This window comes from Scomber japonicus, chromosome 14 (assembly GCF_027409825.1).
Source record: "Scomber japonicus isolate fScoJap1 chromosome 14, fScoJap1.pri, whole genome shotgun sequence".
Classification (NCBI taxonomy): Eukaryota; Metazoa; Chordata; class Actinopteri; order Scombriformes; family Scombridae; genus Scomber; species Scomber japonicus.
The window spans coordinates 13,079,304-13,089,166 of NC_070591.1; positions in this window are offsets into that span (position 1 = coordinate 13,079,304).

Here is a 9,863-nt window from a genome sequence, read left to right on the forward strand (position 1 = left end):
GACAGGAAGACAGAGATGAAGAGAAATAGAGCGAGAATCATGAGATGATAAGAAACAGTGCAACAGTGCAGAGGAGAAGATGAGGTGAGGGCCAAACTAAATCTAGAAAGCATTCCCCAGGCAGACACTTAAAGTGGAGCCAGAATCTGCATTATCAAAGCTGGTAGGGGTGAGTAATGATAGAATCATAGTACATTACATGACTAAACATAAACCACCGGCTGCTCTGCTCAAATTTAATTTATACCAATAGAAGACAGACAAGCGAGAATGACAAAAGGAGATTCCCTCTATATTTCTTCCCCTTTTTAAAACCAGAACTCGGTCGATCGAGTGAGAGGAGGTGTGGTGATGACGGTGCGCGTGGCTCATGATGAAACTGATGCCCCAGGGACTCTCCCTACAGGCACAATGATGAAATGAACAGCATGTGACTGATATGCAGAGAGCATTAACAGAAATTACACCGGGACGGGGCGTGTCTTTCTGCAATCATGTGTTGGCATCCATGAAGATGAATCCTCACTTCACTTGTCCCCCCAGCATGTGGAGGTCAGGGATCAAGACCAGCTTTAGAGGATCATCCCTACAACTGAGAAATGCAGTGCCTCACTCACAAACACTTCAGCAGCTTCATTTGTAGTGTTTTAGATTTCTCCACTCACTAAGTCACTGTATTTGTTTGTTAGGTCCATAAAAAATATGGTTGCAGTTATTTGACCCTAAAGTTCAACGTGTATTTACGGCTTTTCTAGTGAGCTTCTATTTCTTTTGAGGACAAGCTTCCTCACACCCACCTTTTAAGTTTGACAGTGAGCTCCAATATCCCAAGTCAAACATTTGTAGCAGCTTAATAATGCATTTACAGAAGGATCAGATGAAGCCATGCTTGAATAGTAATTCAAAGTAAGAACAGTGTGGTGGTGAATTTTAATGAGAATTTGCCTGTGTTGATTGAATTACCCCAGTGTCTGCATCGGAAATGCATAATGGCAATATGAATTAAAAACAACGATAAACCATTGAATTCAAAGTCTTATTATGTTGAAAACATTTTATTTGTTAAAAAAAACTAAACAAAACTTGGATATGCACAATTCAGAATATCTTACAAAGTCCTGCTTGTAAATCTACTCTACTGTGAAATCTTTTGAAATGTCAAACCAAAAACAGAAACAGTTGTGCTGGGGATAAGAGGGTAGAAACATGTAACAGACAGTTCACCTTGATTACAAGTGAAAATAGAAAGGAGTGAAGCTCATCAACACATAAAAGTAAAACTGGCAGAATAACATGTCAAAGAAAGAAAAATGCAGGAGACTTAAAGATGATAAAACTTCTAATATTTTGACAAATGCTTCTGTATATGTGTGCATTTTTAATGAACACAAAATTACCCACTGATACATTAAAAAATATCTTTAATATGATTTTTGAAACAGATCTTTATTTTAGCTATGCTGGCAATGTGGCTTTAGGCAACGTCAGTATGATTTCCAGATGTATTCCACTAACTTCATTGATCCTTTGACTTCTCCTCTAGAGCTACCATGAGGTTGACATTTGTGGTTTTAAGTGAAATGCCTCAACAACTATTGGACATTGTCACATCCCGTCTGTTGTTTCTGTTGTGTTTTTGTTCGTGTCTTACTTTGAAAGAGATTTTCTCCTTGTGTGTGTTGTCAGTTTTGCTTAGTTGACTTCCTCATGTGTTTCACCTGTGTCTTGTTTCACTCGCCTGTGACCTGTTTGTAATCAACCCTTGTCTATATAGGTTTTGGTTTTCAGTACAGTCATTGTCTGAGTGGCTGTGTTATTTGACTCTGTTACTTGCCTCAGTGTTGAGTTTTCCCTGTGTTGGCAAAATGCAGTGTTTTGTCCAGACTCTGTCAGCCTGCAGTCTGCCTTTGGGTCCACCTGCTCTGCATTTTCATGACAGAGAGAAAATTTGGCACATTTATGTTGGGTGAATTCACTTCATCTGCCATCATCAGGTCAACATTTTATGTCAGTGAGCAAATGTTTGGACTGAAATTCACTAAATTAAGGTGCTGACCATGGTAAACATTAGACCTGCTAAACGTCAGCGTGTTAGGATGCAGACATTACATTTAGCTCAAAGCTGCTGTTGTACTTAATCAGAACAGCTTGTTGGATGGACACCCTTCCCTCTAATGCCGTCCTGATGTCAGAATAGGTCTAACAATTACTGTAATTTTCTAAAAGTGTAAATTTGACATTCACACCAACTTTGTACAGTGATTGGTGAAGTATGTGGAAGTAAGAAGGGAACCTCTTAATACACGCCCCTATTTTTTATGTTGTTGAGCAGCACAGATCCCACATAGTTTGAGACTCAGATATGTGTCTGGTATCATTGGAAAGGAAACACTCTCAGGATTCTTGTAAAAGTGTCTGTGTGATTCTGTGACTTACTGACAAAGAGTGGCAGAGGTTACAATGATGGGGTTGTTTACTCGCCCATAGGTTTGCCTATACAATGACATGTGTACAGACATTCAGGGACCTCTCAGCGGGATATAGACACAATGAGGCCACAGCCACAGGTCTTGGCTTCATGCAGTCCAAATTTGGAGTCAAAAGACCAAAAGATGAATTTTTCAGAGTTATTTTTCAACAGGTATGTCCATGCGTTTTCCTCAGGTCCTTTTTGGAGACTCCAAATGGACACTTGGTTACCAAAGCTGTATAACCACAATCAAACACCTATAACTTCACAACCCCTTTGCCTACAATCAAAATCTTGGTCTCTAATGAAAGCTGACAACTTGAGGATCCCTGCTACTATTGGATTTGGATGTTAGTCAATCTGGAATAGGATGACAGAAGCATTATCACAATAACCATATTTTTTTTGTTTGGCCATATCTATCTATCTATCTATCTATCTAACTAACTAACTATCTATCTGTCTATCTGTCTGTTTATTTAACTATAAGTCATATGTCAAGTCGAAGAAGGACCAACCGTGTACCACCGTAATGATATGATTCAACTCTTACGCACCGGGCGCACGCCGGTTACGCTTGGAGTTTGTTTATGGACAGCCAAACTTGATAGCTTAGTGTCATCAGAGACATTATAATAAGAGGAGACATATCACTGAAAAAATCTCCCATTGAAATGAATAGGGAAACTACGTACCGCCAAGATGGCCGGTGTTTGCACATGTCCCGCCTCTTCTGGTGCCGTTGCTCCAATCATTTTGCTGGTCCTACGCGGTCACGTTTTTTGCGACACTTGGAAGTCATTTTCAACAGCGGCATTTTAAAACACATGATCAGCAGTTTATACTACTTTGTGTACATATATTTTGTAATGCTTTATCCAAAATTGTGGCATGATCTGGGAAAGTTGACTGTGAGCAAACTCCTGTCTCTGCTGTGAGCGTAAGATGACGTCTTGCTGTCAGTGCCTGCCGTAAATGAAGACTGTCGTGAAGTATTGCGCATGCGCAGTCCAAGATGCCTGTAAGGAAAAAGGCTTTTAAAACGTTAATTTGATACCAAACCATCAAACCCTTTCAGCGATTATAGTTTGATTTTCATATTCGGATTTCATATTTCACAAGAATGGATATTTGGCGAGCTGTACAGAAAGTCCTGTGTCATAAGATGATCGTTGTGGATAAAGGGAAGACTTTGAAGGTATGTAGGCATTATAGCTTTTCTCACTTAGCTGAGTGGCTAGCCGAGCTAATCGCTAATACTATTACGGCTGTGAGCAACCATATAAGTCGTGAGTGGTCTTGAATGAATCAGGGCAATCTAAGCTTTTTAACAATGTACGGCATGAATATATATGTTTAAGGGTTGGTGTTTAAAACACTCAGAAGAACGTGTCGCTACCTCCTAACATCCGTCCCGTCCCTTAAACGGAACGGCGTGCATTAAGAGGTTACACTTCTCTCTAGCTCTTTTTTTTCATTAGTTGCACACCTATTTGCATCCTTTTTGATGCGTACAAATGAGTGCAACACTATGAATGCCTTCTAGGAGAGACTGTGTGGTTTTGAAGCAGCCTCAGTACAAACAGTTTTGCTTTTTGGATGTGTTTGGTCAACACGTACAAACTGTTTTCTGTCATAACCCAGCCTTAATTACACCTGGCCCCCATCACGTTGATGATGAAATATATTAAAATAGTCTGAGTTAATGATATAAGGAAACTAATTTAAGACACATCCCGTCTGTTTTATGATGCTGTTACTACAAAATATGAGATAAAACAGTAGTTGCTTTCATTTGACACTGCATTGGTAGCCTATACTGCTCTGAAACCAGTTAGCAACAGTGGGACTCTACATTGTCTATGCAACATCCCTACCACTGCACCAACATGGATAACTGTGATGCACTCTTTTGGAGGCGCCTCCAGAGTCGTTGTCTCACAAACTGAGAGTCTGGAAGTGAGGAACACAGTCAGACACAGATTCTTTATTAACACACGCACATACAACACTTTTTAAAGCCTTCACCATTTTACTCATTGCAGATCTTTGTCCCGTGGTTCCTCTTATGTCAAATCTTCTTGTCGTGCTCTTGCTTCTGAATATCTCATTTCTGACCAGGAGAGATGATGATGTTAATAACCCTGTGTAGTGTTATCATAACCCTGACTAGAATACTTGAGGCCACAGACTCCCTCTCCTCCTGTCCTATTTCTGTGCCGTGTTTTTAAGCAATTCCTAGTGGGACTGAGCAAGGCAACACACTGGGACTTGGCAAGGCAACACACTAGAGAAGACAGGCGACAAAATGGGCATAATGACTGGCCTAAGGGGGGCAACAGAGACAAAGAGCACAGAAACTGTTAGATAGTTTTAACCTCATCAACAGCGAGGACACGTTTGAGGCCAACGAAGTGACGTACAGACTGAAGAAAAGAAAAAGGTTACTAAACAACTAATGTCCCATGTGGCAGTGGACTGTGGAGGCGAAACAGAGAGAAAATATGGCTTAATTGAGATAAGAGGAGTATCTTGATGCAGATGGTGCAAGGGAAATAATTGCCAGTCACCTCTAATTTGATTATAGCTTGAAATACAGCAACCATCAAGTACACACCCACACCCTCTGATGCAGGGCCATCATCCTCTGACATATAGAAGCACTTCATACACAATGCATTGGATGACAAACTGTGTTAATGCTTAAACTCAACATAAACAACCATCTGACACGTGTGTTACAACATATGGAGAGAACATCCAACGTATCTACCCCCTCAACATCCTGCATTAGCATTTTTTTCTATTTTACATTAAAATAATCTTTTCCTCACCACAAACATTGAAATCAACCATCATTTTTAAGCTTTTTGAATAAATATACCCATAAAGTCTCAATTTAAGAATAATTTTAATGTCCAACTTCACACTTAACTGCAACTACAAACAAAATTGTAATCCTAGCCCTAAACCTAACCAAAAATCAACCTACATTAATGTTCTCACAGGCTTTTCCTCTCCTAAAAACTTAAGAGGCCATCTGGTCCTCATAAAGATAGAAGTTCAAGAACACAAAAATGCACCACAGACACCCACAGATGCACATCTATACAAGGACACCTACTATATAAGTCAAGGTAAATCTATTTTATTGTGCTGTTAATCTGCTCTTGCTTTTGCACATTCCAGCCCATTTGGGAAATCTAAATGACGTATAGATATAATGAAATCCTTATGGCATTTACATGCTTTAGCAAGCAGGGCTTTATGTGCTGTATATGCAGATAAAGCATGATGTATATGCAGCTTCTTTCAAGTGATATGTTCCTGTAGGAAGTGATCTGCTGTACAAACAAAGGGAGGCGATTTCTCTTTACCATCATACTTAAACTCCAAATAAACCTAAAGGTATAAACTGACTGAATGGCTTATTTTATTTTCTGTGGGCTGCAAGTGTTAAATATATATTAAGTATTTTTTATCCATACACCACAGAAAATGTGCATATACAGTAGATGATCAGTAGCACATGCAAGAAAACTCACCTGATGTACTCACACATTTATGCATGAATGAATACGAATAAATAAATGGGTGAGTGCATTAGGTGGATGCATCCGTTGTCCACATGTAGATTCAGACATATGAACACACTATGTATTCTGCAACTTCACTCTCTAATGCATGCACACTGCACACTGCACACAGTGCCCTAAATGCACACACACACACACACACACACACACACACACACACACACACACACACACACACGTACTTGTTCAAACAAACACATCTTGAAGTGTAGATAAGCTATGACAGTATGGCTTTGGATTCAAAGCGTCAGCTTAAAAGGCCAAAGGCAGCAGTGTGCAGTGAGCGATGACAGAGAGGAACAGGACAGTCTAGTCACACACTTATTCTCACAATTCCATCTACCTGCACTTTCACACTCACTCACCAACATGTTTAACCCATAAATATCCAGAGGCACACAGGGTTATATTCACTTATGTCTATTCTAAGAGTAATAGGGAGAAATGTGTAAAATAATGTGTAGACTATCTAAATAAAAGGTGTATTGCCAGGTGAGCAGCTCACTGATGTCACTGTCACATCAATTACATATCAGAAAACCATTGTTGGAAGAATGAGAAAGATTGAGACACAACTCAGCTGTTGTTAGATCCTTATCGCTTGTTGGGCAAAAATGAGAACTTTGGCCTGAGGGTAGTACAAAAAGAAAGCTAAATTATTACTTGAATCAAAACATGTAATGATCAGCAGGTTGAAGCCCAGGCTTTTGACTTACAGGGAGCATTTCTATGTATGTTAACCTCAAATTTGGCAACTTTGACCATGATTAGCATAGATAGCCAACGTCAACAGTACTAAAAGAAAAGCATATTATTGCATATTGACTTACTATGCCTTTTTTTTCTAGTAAAAACAAAGTTTTCAACCTTGTTAACATATCCATGGGATGTAAGCAAAATAAGCCATCAATGCCATGGCTGACCATTTTCACTTTAAATCTGCAGTGTACAAAGGACATTCATTCAAACGGATTTAGTCAAGCAAAATGTCCTATGTCACAAATCTAAAGAACATTTACAATTAAAGATAATTATATGCAGAGTCTACCTCCTCTAGTTTTCCCCAACATCTGATTCTGATTTGCATGGAAGAGTAGCAACGTGTCAAGTAAGCAATAAGGCAGGAGAAAGTTTCTCTTGTTATCCAGTGAGCAAACGTTGACCAGAAAGAGTGATGGAATAGCTTGCGTGGTTAGCTTAGCATTACTTTTAGCTTCTGGTATTTGATCCATACACGCTGAACAATCGCATGTTAATGTGAGGCTTGTGACCATCTTCTGTGACAGTAACACAAGGCGTTGTCTCATTCAGAAATGTTTAAATACAGGGGCTTTAACAATTTAAAGAAACATCTCCCAGCATTATAAGCCTCACTCAATAAGACTCCACACTCCAATAAGCTATTTTGCCCTGTTGGAGTAATAGATACTGAGTTGGTGGCAATTTATTTTACTCCAAGGCTGCTGTATGCAATAATGTGACCAAATTAACTAACTGGCAATTGAACAATGTGGTCCAGTCCTGCAAAATATACTGTAAGCACAGTACAAAAGGGAATAGCTAATGGGGCCTCTTTGTTGGACAGAGGGGGGAAATGAAAGTTATTGGCTCTGGTTCCTTTCTTTAGTTATAGTAGTAATAAATATCACCTAAGCAGATATATTACAAGAACAGGAGTAGCTCAATAACTCTCTGTTCTCCGGGGAGCCATTGTTCCAGCCTGGTCTTGCTTTAGGCTTTATATCTAGCATAAGAAAAGGGAAACATATGCACAGTCTGGCACCCATCATTAGACTTCTCAATACTCTTTTCCCTGTGCTCATCCGGCAGAGATGGATAGTGATCTCTGGAATCTACAACGTTACTACTCAGATAAAGGATCAATTATTCCAATAAATATCCCATTTTCATCAAAACATTCAGCACATTTGCGATACGGATAATTTTTTCCCACCAGTGAATATTTAACACCAGGGAAAACTCAAAAATGGATGTTACACTGACCATTAAATCGATACTAATACTGCTGAGAATGTTTGTTTATATACTTAATTTTATTCTGAAGGAAATCTGGATCTCATTTTACCAAAGTTGTAATAATCAAGATGCGATTTGCAACAAGTAATCATTTTCTCTCCTATTGATTTTGACACTTTTAACTAATCAAATAAAAGCTCATACTCACTGCAATTCATGAATATGTGAGCGGACTGTAAGACTCGAAAATCTGTTTACAATTTGCAAGTGAAAATCATTTGTGAAACTTAACTTCGTCAAGTTTGATCTGTGTGAATACAGTGCTCTCAAATTTCTGTCATGACACAGGCCCCTGGATTATCATTTCTGGCAAGCTTTTTGTTGTTGTTGTTGTTGTTTTTTTAATAGGGAAGCGCAATGTTTCATACAGCATGCAGATCATGGGTGGCTGGGTTGGATGGTGGGCAAACAAACTTTACACATCCATCAGCTTTGTGGTGGTTAAAATCATGAATAGAGATGATCTCAAAAATATATATTGGCTGATCTGTACTACAATTTTGTTATTACAGTTTGTTACCTATACACACTGTCCACTGATATGATACATCTGTGGAAGCTATAAATAGTTGTTAAGAAGAATATCTTAGTGCAGAGTGCTTTTCAATGTGAGGTTAGTAGATGATTGTTGCCATCAATCCTTTGATATCACAATCATATGTTTGACCTGAAAGAGGTGAATGTTTTTATTCTTCTCTTTATTCATAAACAGAGATGAGCTGACTGGTAAGCAGCTAGATCAAATTTCCCCCTAAGCTATAAAACAAACTCATTATAACAAAAACTGACAAACACACACATCTCAAAACATGCAGCTTTTCTATTCACAACAGTTCATACACACAAAGCAAGAGCAAATGATGCAAGTACTACATTTTGCTTGGTATTGTAGACATGATGTATTAATAGATTATTCTGGTCTATTAATAGTACTGTGTCAGTTGTGGGCTTAGCTATTTTTTTTTAACTTATTTTGAAACAGAAAAGTGGAGCAGAGATGATAGTGGGTCAGTGTACTTAGATGAGTGCAAGTTCAAATTAAAAATAGATCTGAATGAAAAAATATTTATCTTCTCTCTCTCTCTCTCTCTCTCACACACACACACACACACACACACACACACACACACACACACACACACACAAATACGTGTGTGTGTGTGTGTGTGTGTGTGTGTGTGTGTGTGTGTGTGTGTGTGTGTGTGTGTGTGTGTGTGTGTGTGTGTGTGTGTGTGTGTGTGTGAGAACATTTCCAAAAGGGCAGATTTGTGTAAAATCAATACATTTCCACCTCTCAATCAGTCTTTATTTATATAATACCAAATCACAAAACAAAACTTCTCTCAAAGCACTTTTCACACAGAGCAGGTCTAGACTGTACTCTTTAATTTAGACTGTACTTTTTAATTTAAACATCAAAGAGCAAATCTAGACCATACAATTTAATTTGATCTTGACTATCTGCTCACTAGTCACCTAGTTTTATATATTTTTTAAATTGCATTTTACTAATATAATGAGCCTTGTATTACATTCTGATCCTTGTATACTTATACACTTGCCGTCTCAATAAAAATGATTTTTATTGGAGGGTAAATTTCAAGCCTGACAGAAAATCAATAGGATATTAGTCTTTTATGTGGTGCAGCAGGGTAATAATATAAAATATTTAACTGTGCATTGTGTGTCAGTCTTTTAAATGCAGAGCACATCATGTATCCTGAAAGTATCACAGTATAATTTTTACTCCTCTTGACTTG